The sequence below is a fragment of the Dipodomys ordii genome, unplaced genomic scaffold (assembly GCF_000151885.1).
Source record: "Dipodomys ordii isolate 6190 unplaced genomic scaffold, Dord_2.0 Scaffold215, whole genome shotgun sequence".
In the NCBI taxonomy this organism is placed as follows: Eukaryota; Metazoa; Chordata; class Mammalia; order Rodentia; family Heteromyidae; genus Dipodomys; species Dipodomys ordii.
Window position 1 is genome coordinate 73,392 of NW_012267431.1, and position 8,827 is coordinate 82,218.

The following is an 8,827-nucleotide window of genomic DNA, read 5'->3' on the forward strand; positions in this document are numbered from 1 at the left end:
ACAGAAATCAACAAGAGTAATAAAAGGAAAAAATCAGAAAAAAATGAATCACAAACAGTACAATAAAACATTTTTGTTTCCATTTCTTGGAGTTCATTTAAATTAACATAATTTTATATGAACATATGCACATAGCTATTGAGCCATTATCCTCTCCTAAGAATAACCTCCTTTGGTCTCTCTGCATGAATGTTGAGTATCCTGTTTAATTTATCATGTCCAAGTATAATTTTTTATCTTTTACTATCCACGGGGCTTGCTTGTAGATTTATGGTCACATTGTAATTATTACAAATGAGGGAAACCAAGCAACCTATATTTCTTGGGTTTGGCTTACTTTGCTTTGCACAACCATGTTCATTGCAGCATTGTTTACAATAGCTAAGATATTGAATCTCCCTAGATGCTTCTCAGTGCTCGAAGGGCTCAAGAAAGTGTGTTGTTTAAATATATACATACATATATATGTATATATATGTACACACATATACACACACGCACACACATACACATATACACACAATGGAATTCTATGCTTCCATCAGAAAGAATGACAGTGCTCCGTTTGTAAGGAAATGGAAAGACTTGGGGGAAATTATATTAATTCTATTATTTTATAATTTTTTGTTTTCTGTCAGTTTCTCTGTTTCTTACTCCTGTTATCCTTTGCTTGCCTTTTTGTGGGGTACTAAAATATTTGGACTTATTGACTTTATAGTTTTATTAATAGTCATTCTAAGTATGAAAATATAGCTAATTAGTCCTAGTCTACTCTTGTCATTATTTTTGACTTCTACCAAAGTGCAGAGAACTCATTTTTATATAGGGTGTCCTTTTATCCTACTCAGAGAATGTGTTTTGTTTTGTAAGTACTGAGATTTGAACTCAGAGATTGGTGTTTGGTAGAGAGTTGTTATACCCTTTCATCCCCACATCTAACTCTTGGAATATAAATTTCTCATCTATTTCTTTTATATAGATAACACCTAATATCAGATTGTAGTACAATTTTCCATTCAAATACTCAATATGATTTAAAACTGCACAAGGAAATGCATATCTATTATATTCACGCTGATTTTTACATATATCATGATTTTCTCTTTTAGTTCCATGCCTCTTTCTGGTATTGTTTCCTTTTTGTATGGAGATCACCTTTAGACTGTCATTATTGGTACATCTAGAGAAGCTTTCCAAAATTTTCTCTCATCGGAGAATGTCTTTATTTCTCACAATTCCTGAAGGATATTTTTCCTGAACCTGGAATTCAAAGTTGACAGTACCCTATGTTTGAAAAATGTGCCATTTCCTTCCAGACTTTTCTGGATTCAGAAGAGAAAATTGCTATCATTTAAATTGGTGTTCCTCTGTAGGTAAGATATTTCTTTCAAAATGCTATGAGGTGGGCTGGTAAGGTGGGTCAGTGGTAGAGTGCTTGCCTCACATGCATGAGGCCCTGGGTTCGATTCCTTAGCACCACATAAGTAGAAAAAACCTGAAGTGGTGCTGTGGCTCAAGTGGTAGAGTGCTAGCCTTGAACTAAAGAGCTTAGGGACAGCGCTCAGGACCAGAGCTCAGGCCCCAGGACTGACAAAAAAAAAATGCTATGAGGTGATTAAAAAAAAATCTTTATTTATATAGGTTGCTTATGTGTGGCTTCTTAGGATATTTTTGGGGTTTGCTTGGCCTATTTTGTGGTTTTGGTTCCAATGATAATTTAGCTCTTAACATCCCAGCAGTTCTTATTTGGTGTGCTTTGTCTATTACTAGAAGCCAGGTTGAAGCTGAGGAGCTTGCCACAGGGGTGGGCGTTTTCTAGAACTGCATGCATGGTAATTTAGGAAGTCCCACAATTTATGCAGATTGGTGTTTTTTTTAATTTTCACAGTACTTACCATAAAAAATTAACGAATAACCCCCATTGGAGGTGATTGGAGTTTGAGGCTCGCTGGTCAGAGTGGCTGCAAGATCACGACCTGGAACACCTGAAGTGGCTAATAATAGCTCCTCAAATCTGCAATTAAAGATGGCCTCCAAGGAAACAACACTGTCGAAAAGAAGGAAGAAACAGAGTGGAAACTGTGAAAAAGTTGAAGAACCAGAGATTGAAGTATTTGAAGTGGAGAAAATAGTGGACCGGCGTGTAGTAGCAGGCAAGGTAGAATATCTCCTGAAATGGAAGGGATATTCAGATGCTGTTAATACCTGGGAACCAGAAGAAACTTTAGACTGTGTGGACTTAATCAGGGCTTTTAAAAATTCTCAAGGAGTGAGTTCATCTGCCAGTCAATATGAGGATAGCACATCAAATGATAAAAGAGATGCTGGTGCCAATCCAATTGGCTTTTCTAGAGGTCTTGAGCCTGAACGAATACTTGGTGTCACGGAACATAATGGAGAAATGATGTTTTACATGAAGTGGAAAAACGCACGTGAAACTGGGTTGGTTTCTGCAAAAGAGGCTAATGATAAGTGCCCTGAAATTGTTACTGCTTTTTACAAACGGAGGCTGTATTGGCCTGGAAACTGAAACAGTAATTGTTTCATATATACACATATATATTATGAAGGTGTGTGTATATAATATATATTCATCTCAAAATATACATGTAAAACCCGAGGCTTGCGTTTTGCATTAATGTTGTGAAGAAAGAAGTACATTTTAATAAAATCATATTCATATGTTGTTTTTAATGATATATTTTTATTGTAAAGATACTCTTCAGAGGGGTTACAATTACATGAGCAAGGTAATGAGTCTTTCCTATTAAGCATTGTTACCCACTACTTTGTTTTCCTTACCTCCCTACTTCCCTAACTCCTCCCTCCACCCCCCCCCCACAAAGTTGTAAAGTTCGTTTTCAACATAGTGTCTTGTATATCTCATTGGTACAATGGATCATCCTGCATCCTTATTTCAGCATTTGGTTATTTCCCTTCCCCTCCCCAAATCAGAAAAATGTATGCACAAGATGCAGGACACTGGAATCAAATACAGTGACAACAGGGGTTGCACCATGGGGGAAGAACATACAAAGAAACAAAAAAAATCACATAGTACATTATAAGGGCATTAAAAACAACAAGAAACATAAAATCTTTTGTGTCCTGATCTTGGGGTTCATTTCGCTTAGCATCAGGTTATATGGTCATATGTACATAGCTTTTGACCTCTTCTGCTTGTCCTAGACATATACTAGTTATTGCAGATAAGGGAAACAATGGGACCTATGTTTCTTTAAGTCTGGATTACTTCACTTATTATAATTTTTTCCAAGTCTTTCCATTTCCTAACAAGTGGGGTGATGTCATTCTTTCTGATGGAGGCACAGAATTCATATATATATATATATATATATATATATATATATATATATATGCCACATTTTCTTGAGCTATTCGCCTACGGAGGGGCATCTGGATTGGTTCCATATCTTAACTATGGGGAATAGTGCTGAGATAAACATAGTTGTGCTGGTAGCTTTAGTATGGTCTTGTTTGTGATCATTCAGATAAATGCCCAAAAGTGGGATTGCAGGGTCAGAGGGGAGCTCTATATGGAGTCTTTTGAGGACCCTCCATACTACTTTCCAAAGTGGTTGAACTAGTTTACATTCCGACCAACAATGCAGTAGGGTTCCCTTTTGGCCACATCTCCTACAACATTTGTTGTTATTAGATTACTTGGGGTGAGGTGGAATATCAATGTTGTTTTGATTTGCGTTTCTTTTATGACTAGAGAAGTTGAGCATGTGTCTATTGGCCATTCTTATTTCCTCTTCAGAGAAGTTTCTCTTCAAGTCTTTAGCCCACTTATTAATCAGACAGTTGTTTCTTTGAGGATGTTGGGGGATTTAATTTTTTGAGTAGTATGTTTTAGATATGAGACCCTTGTCTGTTGTATGGCTATGAAGATCTCCCAACCTGTGGGCTTTCTGTTAATCTTGCTTGCTATGCACCTTGCCATACAGAAGCTCTGCAGTTTCATGCAATCCCATTTGTCCAACGCTTTTTTGATTTGTTGTGCTTCTGGGTATTTATTAATAAAATTTCAGCCTGTGGCAAGGAGCCCTGGATTTTCTCTATTCTTTCCTGTAATGTTTTCAGGGTGTCTGCATTGACTTTGAGGTCTTTGGTCCCTTTGGAGTTGATTCTGGTGCAGGTTGATATATGGGGATCTAGCTTTAGTTCTCTACAGGTGTTAAACCAATTTTGCCAGCACCATTTACTGAAGAGGCTGTCTTTCTTCCATTCTATTTTTTAACTCCCTTATTGAAGATTAGGTGGTTATAGGTCTGTGGCTATAGGGTTCATTTCTGGGTCTTCAGTTCTATTCCATTGGTCCTCAGGTCCGTTGTGCCAGTGCCAAGCTGTTTTGATTACTATGGGGTTTGTAAAAGAGTTTGAAGTTTGGTATTGATATTCCTCCAGCACTGAAGAACAAGTTTTTTTTTTTAAATGTTAGGCATTTTTTGTCATTACTTAATCAGAACAGCAGTCTTTTAAGTGCTATGTGGAATAGTTTTCCAGGTTGTTTGTATAACTGGAATTCCCCACCAAATTGCAGCAAGGGATTGCTAAGGGGAGTGGCAAGGTCCAGACCCCTAAGGCTTCCCTGCTGGTTGCAGTCAGAAAAGGTGCCCTAAGATTTGATGTCCTATTTTGTTTGTCAAGACACGGTGCCAGTAGTGTTCAGAAGGGCTTGTATTGTAAAGATTTCACTTTTGCTAGTTATGGGGTTCACTCCCATTAGTGTAGGTACTAAGGGAACTAAGGGATTTATCATTTGGACACAGCCCAAGAAGAGAGTTGATATGTCTTCAACCTCCACAAAATAGCAGAAGATTAAACTGGAGGCATAGCCCAGGTGATTGAATGGTTGAAAAGGAAGAAAGCAATGTAAAATTTGAGGAATCCATGAATCAAAGTCTCATATCTCTTCATTTATTCATGCAAAGGCAAACACAGACACACCTACATGCACACACAAATGCACAAATACAATGTATGTCAGAGAGATGGTATGTAATTTTTTTTAATTTTATTTTATTTTATTTGTGAACATACTGTACAGAGGAGTTACAATTACATGGACAGGATAATGCGTACATTTCTTACCAAGCATTGCAGCCTCCTCCTTTGTTTACCCTTCACATCCCTTCCCAGCCTCCCCCTTCCCCCCCAACCCCAATCCTTCCCCTTCCCCCCCCTTCCCCGCCCCCCCCGCACCGACGTTGTAAAGCTCGTTTTGGACATGACAACTTGTACTTCTCATTGTTGCAACAGGTCCACCTGTATCCTTAAACAACTGGTTTTTCCCCATCTCCTCCACAAGTTATACTGACATCAAATATAGTGAAAGCAGGGTGGTATGTAATTTTTGCTTGATTAGAAGGAAAAGTTGATCTGGGGAAAATTCTGAGACCTTATTCAAAATATAACTGAACCTCAAATGAACAATGTGTAGCTCCAGACGTACAATGCTGGCTTAGGAATACAACAGGGAAAACTTCCTACCCACTCCCTCCCCAACATAACTCATATAAAATACTATATTTCTCTCTGTTCTACTGTCTCTGGTTGGGTGGGTTTGAGCTTCCACCTGCGGTGCATGCTGACACCTGCTGGGGGCGCTATAGGACCAAAGTATACAGGAGCTCTCTTCTGGCACCACTGTGGCAGAGGGAATTGCCTCTTAGTATTTTGTCCTGTCACATGGTCCACAGGTCTGCTCCCTAGGTTTTTTTTTTTTTTTTGATGAGGTCACCAGGTAGAGAAAAATGGGATGCCAACTGTTGTTTGGGAGCAAGTTTAAAATGTCAGCCATGGCCACCTTCATCTGCTGTGGGTTCCTCCTTCTGTGTTTCTCTCTAGGTGTTCAGTGATGCCAGTGATTGATCAGAGTACCCGTCTGTCCTACATGGCACAGTTATGGTTCCATCTACTTCTTGAATGTAGAAGCCAGCCAGTTGAGGAGGAAGGGGTTATCCAAACCCCAAGCGGATGCCACTTGATGTAGCTCATGTACTGAATGGAGCATGTTTCCCGCACTGGACTTAACATAGCAAAGGGCAACCAAAGTCTCTAGTACCTCTTGGGTATGTGGTGGTCATGTGGCATTTTGATTCAGTGGGGTCTGTGTTTTCTTGTGGTATTCCTAATGGCTTTTGGTGCCCAATCCTGGTATCCTAGGTAATTCTGCAGCAAAGCCTAATGTGGATGAATCTTGCTTATACCTATGCCCAGGTAAAAAGTTGTCATGGCCTCAGTCTTGCCCTACAATTGTCTGTGAGTACCGGTGGCATGGCTCAAGGAATATAATGACCCCCAAAACAAGAAATCTAAGCTAGAGGGAGCGAATCCCTGAATCCAACCCCTTGCACCAGTCCGGACACACCAAACATCTAGGTCTCGTGGTGCTCTTCTTGCTAGCCTTGAAGCTCCAGATGTTCTAGGTAAATTTGTGAGACCTCATTCAAAATACAATTCAAGGCAAATGGCAGGGGTGTAGGTACAGGGTCAGTTTATGAGTACAAATCTAAACACACTAATTGCCCCCTCCCTCCAACAGAAAACCACATTCAGGGGCTGGGAAGGTGGCTCAGTGGTAGAGCACTTACCTTGTATGCCTGAGACCCTGGGTTCAATTCCTCAGCGCCACATAAGTAAAAAAAAAAAAAAAAAGCCAGAAGTGGCGCTGTGGCTCAAGTGGTAGAGTGCTAGCCTTGAGCTGAAGAGCTGAGGGACAGCGCCCAGGCCCAGAGTTCAGGCCCCATGACCTGACCCCCCCCCAAAAAAAAAGAAAGAAAGAAAACCACACTCAGGTCTCTCAACCTGTCTATGATTGGTCCCTCACCCTAATTGGGAAGATGTGTAAGGTATTGCTTCTGCTTCACTCTTTGAATCTTTGAGTAACTAAAATTTTGCAAGGGCAAGACAATCATGTGAGGTTTGAACTGCTACCTGCATGGTCTGTAGATGCCTCCTTTGAGGTCTAAAGCTATTAGATGTGCACAAGCTCTGAGTTGGCAGCAGGAAATAGCCTCCTAGCTGTGTTCCAGAGGAAGAGTTTGGAGATAAATAACCATCCTAGATACAAGTTGTATAAGTGGCCACTTTCAGTATTATTCTATCAAAATAGAAGTATAAATTCCTTTCAAAAACTGTCTCTGAAAGCTGTTTTCCCTATTAGCTATCATATGGCTAGGAATGGCATGCCCAGTACCTGCTCACATAATCAACCTAGTGATAGCTTCTAAATTGGTTGCTTGGGATCAGCACACCCCAGTTAGACAGTTTTCTCTGCAAACTGAAGGTGGGCATCCCAGGGAGCAGCTCTACAAATGAACTATTTGTTTTGTCAGTCATGTGTCTTGAACTCAAAGTATGGGTGCTGTCCCTGAGCTTTTGCACTCAAGGCTAGCACTCTACCATTTTGAGCCATAGTTCCACTTCTGTTTTTAATGTTGTTAATTGGAGATAACAGTCTCAGGGACTTTCTGCCTGGGCTGGCTTTGAACCACAGTGCTCAAATCTCAGCCTCTTAAGTAACTAGGATTACAGGTGTGATCCACCGATGCCAGGGTAACAATGGACAGTTTTGAGCAAATGACAGTCTCTCCCCTCATTCCAGGAAATTGCTGTCAGTATGTAAACTTTAGAAAAAATTCTTTGTAGAAAACAAAAAATTATACTTGAATAGTATTTTATATGAATGGCAAATCAAATGAAAGTCAGATCTCTCATGGTTTTATGCCAGTACTGAGGTTGAACTCAGGTCCTGGATGCTGTCCCAGAAGTTCTTTGCTTAAATTTAGCTGTCTACTACATGATCCACAGCTCTACTATTGACTTTTTGGTGATAGATTGGAGATAAGATTCTTATCAATTTTCCTGCCTGGTTGGCTATGAATGATCACTATCAAATCGCAGTCTCCAGACTAGCTAGGATTATAGACATGAGACCCAAGTGCCCACCTATCAGATTTTTTTTTGTCGGTCGTGGGGCCTGAACTCTGGGCCTGGGCGCTGTCCCTCAGCTCTTCAGCTCAAGGCTAGCACTCTACCACTTGAGCTACAGCGCCACTTCTGGCTTTCTCAGCTTATGTGGTGCTGAGGAATGGAACCCATGTCTTCATGCATGCAAGGCAAGCATTCTACCGCTGAGCCTCCTTTCCAGCCCCCACCTATAGAGTTTATCATCATGTTTAACAAATTTACTTACAGTATTTCTTAGCTAAATGTCACAGGGTTTTGACTAATTCTCTGGGGGTGTTTTTGCATTTGTTTTTGTTTTGTGCCAAGTCTGTGGCTTCCACTGAGGGCCTAGGTGCTGACCCTTAGTTTGCCCTTTCGGGGTGGCACTCTGCCACATAAGCCATGGCAGCACTTCCAGCCTTTTGCTGACTAACTTGAGATAAGAATCTCAGAGACTTTTATGATTGGCCTGTATATGAAATGATCCTCTGCTCAGTCTCCTCTATATATAGGATTATAGGTATATAATATATAGGTGTGTATAGGTATATATGTATACATATAAAAGCATATAATTATAGGTCTACATATGTATACATATATATATATATATATATATATACTCTAATTTTCTTGATAGCCAAAAAAGGTAATCAATCAATGTGCACTTTTGTAAAATTACTGGTGAATAGGCTCTGACGTTTGCATGTTCCATACACCTTTCCTTATCAGGGTGCAGAAGAGCCACAACTACAGTCAGGCACTGGTGGCTCACACCTGAAATCCTAGCTACTCATGAGAGCTGAGAATCTTGGTAGAAACAAGCCTGGGTAGGAAAATCTGTGAAATT

At 40.1% G+C, this 8,827-nt stretch overlaps 1 pseudogene; it reads left to right on the forward strand.

Annotated features, from left to right (window-relative positions):
• Window positions 1-2,026: 2,026 nt before the first annotated feature.
• On the forward strand, window positions 2,027-2,530 carry LOC106000281 (annotated as a pseudogene).
• The last annotated feature ends 6,297 nt before the right edge of the window (window positions 2,531-8,827 follow it).